At 41.6% G+C, this 3239-nt stretch overlaps 1 pseudogene; it reads left to right on the top strand.

Moving 5' to 3' along the window:
- The first annotated feature begins 320 nt into the window (after positions 1–320).
- On the top strand, positions 321–797 carry LOC122477163 (annotated as a pseudogene).
- Positions 798–3239: the final 2442 nt, after the last annotated feature.

Genomic DNA, 3239 nt, shown 5'->3' with positions numbered 1-3239 from the left:
TGTTGTAGATGATTAGATGTTATAATAAAGGAAGAGCACTTTAGCACAGTGTCGTATGTAGTACTCGATAAGTGGTAGCTATTATTCTATGGAAAGGAAGAATCGTTTCTCTTTTCTTCTAAAAACTTGCAATAGAATTGAGACCCTGTCTGGTAAGGAGGGACGGAAGCACTAAGGCTCCTGTAAAGGTGAAAGTTTTTAAGGATTTTCCTAGAATAACTTCGGAATGAATCTACGTATTGGATTTTATCCAAATTGGGAAAACAATAGAGTCTTTGTTTTATTGTCAAATAATGTGTTAGGAATTTAAGTGATTAAAAATGGTTCCTTGGCCTTTCACAAAGACGGTGCAGGAGGCAAAGAAGGAAGACGCTGCTCCTGCCAAAGCCAAAGCCAAGGCTTTGAAGGCCAAGAAAATGGTGCTGAAAGGTGGCCACAGTCACAAAAGATCCTCCTATCACCTACATCCCAATGGCCTAAGACACTGCGTCTCTGAAGGCAGCAAATATCCTTGAAAGAAGGGCCCCAGGAGAAACCAGCTTGACCACTATGCCATCACCAAGTTCCCCCTGACTACCCAGTCAGCCATGAAGAGAATAGAAGACAACAACACACTTGTGTTCCTTGTGGATGTCAAGGCCGACAAGCACCAGATCAGGCAGGCTATGAGGAAGCTCTATGACATTGACGTGGCCAAGGTCAACACCCTGATCAGGCCCGATGGAGAAAAGGCAGTTGTGTGACTGGCTCCTGACTATGATGCATTGGATGTTGCCAACAAAATTCGGATCATCTAAACTGTGTCCAGCTGGTGAAATACAAATACACGTTTTTTTCACCATTAAAAAAAAAAAAGGTTCATTGAGACAGGAATAATTTTATTCAAGTAACTTCTAAAATTCCATTAATCTGTGAGACCCAATTAAAAGAAACTTTGAATTATGGAAGCCAAAAAAACCCTGTGTTGTTTATGGAGTCCTCTTTCAAATAGCCTCATACATTTCCTTTTAAAACCGTTGGACTTTTCCAGAGTGTAGATTTTAGTTTTGATACTCCAAAGTCAGGACTTTGACTTATCTTTCATGGCAAACTTCAAAGTAGAAAAAAGGTACTTCAGTGTTTTTATTGTGGTAAGTTTTTGAAGCTCTTACTAATTTAATTTGCAAGTATAAGGACCTCATGATTCAAAATGAAAATACAAAAACTTTCTCGACAAACTAATTTTATTTAGGCCATTTAAAACAATTGCCTAGACTCCTGCACTTTGGTCCACTTCCAGTAGGGCCATCGTAATAATGTAAGCTATCATCCTCCCTGATTTGGACCATCATAATAAGCTTTGACCTTATCAACCTATAGTCAAATCTCCATCGAACTGAGCGTGATCCTTATTAATCAGAAATGGAAGCATATAAATGCCATTCAAGGATCTTCAATATCTTTCCATCACGCTTAAAATATAAGCTCCACAACCCTTACTATGGCCTACAGACCCTGACTGATGAAAATCTCCGTGCTACAACTTTATCTCCTTTCACTTGACCTTTTGAACATGCCAAGCGCTTTTCTGGCTTTAGACACTTTCAGAATGCTACTCTTTTCTCTTTTCTTTTCTTTTCTTTTCATTTTTTGAGAGAGAGAGTGAGTGTGAGTAGGGGAGGGGCAGAGATTGGGAGACTGGATCCAAAGGAGGCTCCACCCTGACAGGCTGACAGCGGTGAGCCTGATGTAGGACTTGAACTCACAGACTGTGAGATCATGACCTGAGCCGAAGTCTGACTCTCAACCGACTGAGCCATCCAGGTGCCCCCGAATGTTATTTCTTTTTAACTCACAACTCTTCTCATTCATTTACGTATGCCACTGTATTTACTGAGTGTTTGCTCTGCATTAGGTATAATAGTAGTTGATTGAGATATGCTGGAAGAAAGGCCCTAGAGTGGGAGATTACCTGGCATGGGTGGGGGGGGGGGGGGTGGATAGCTGGGAGGTCAGTATAGCTGGAGGAGTGTGAGGAAGGGGAGAGTAGTAGGAAATGTAGTCACAGAGGTAAGTTATGGAGATAGAGCCTTGTTGGGCTACTTTAAGTATTTTGGTCTTCACTCTGAGTGAGCAGGGAAGCCATTGGAGGATTTGGGGCAGAGGGACTGCATAATAAATCGGTTTTAAGTCATTCTGGCTTCTCTGTAGAGACTGGACTACATGGAGGCAAATGCAGAGGCAGAGGGACCGGTTTCCAGGAGAGTGCAGTAATCCAGGCAAAATATGACGGCGGCTTAGATTAGTGTAGGTGGTGAGAAGTAGTCAGCTTGTGGATCTATTTTGAAAGTAGAGGCAATAGAATTTCTAGTAAGGTCGGATGAGAGATGTAAGATCTCAAGAAAGATTCAAGGATGACTCCGGGATTTTGCTCTCAGCAATTTGAAAGATGGAGTCATCATTAGCTTCTAATGTTAAGACAGTGGTAGGAGCAGGTTTTGAATGAGGGAGGAGAATGAGATCAATTTAGGGCGTTCTGAGTTTGAGAAGTTGCTTAGAAATCCAAAAGGAAATGTCGGGGTGACAGTTGGAAAACGTGTGGCGTTCAGGAACCATATTTGGGCTGGAGGTATGAATTTGGGGGTCATTGACATTTCAACGCCATTTAACATCATGGAAAATGATAAGATCACCAAGGGATTGGGTATAGATAGAGAGGAAAAGAAGACCAAGAAACAAACCTGCGATACTTCATTGTTACTACCTTAAGGGGAAAGAGGAATGAACAGAGGGGACTGAAAAAGAGCTGTTGAGTGAGGTGGGAGGAAAACCAAGAAAGTGTAGTGTCCCGAAAGATAAGTGCAGAATGTATAGGAAAGCACCAGGAAATGGATGAGAGTCCATTGAGAGTGAAAGGTCAAGTAACATAAGCACCAAAAATTGAACGTTGGATTTAGCAACATGGAGGTTATTGGTGATCTTGACAAAAGAGTTCTTATGGATTGAGGGGGAAACGGTTGATTGGAGTAGTTTTCAAAGTGATTGCAGAAAAAGGAAATGAGAGACAATGGGTACAAGCGATCATTTTGAATACTTTTCTGTAAACGGGAACAGAACTAGAGCAGAGGCTGGTGAAAAAATGGGAAAGAGTGAGGCAATTATCTTAATATGCGAGAAAGAGCACATCTGTAATCTATTGGGGAAAGAAGGAATACTTGTTGATGTAGGAGAAGGAAGAGAGACTTGCCAGAACCAGGCAT

Source organism: Prionailurus bengalensis, chromosome X, assembly GCF_016509475.1.
Source record: "Prionailurus bengalensis isolate Pbe53 chromosome X, Fcat_Pben_1.1_paternal_pri, whole genome shotgun sequence".
Lineage (NCBI taxonomy): Eukaryota > Metazoa > Chordata > Mammalia > Carnivora > Felidae > Prionailurus > Prionailurus bengalensis.
Note: the sequence above shows the minus strand (reverse complement) of the source record. Positions and strands in the feature narration are given on the sequence as shown.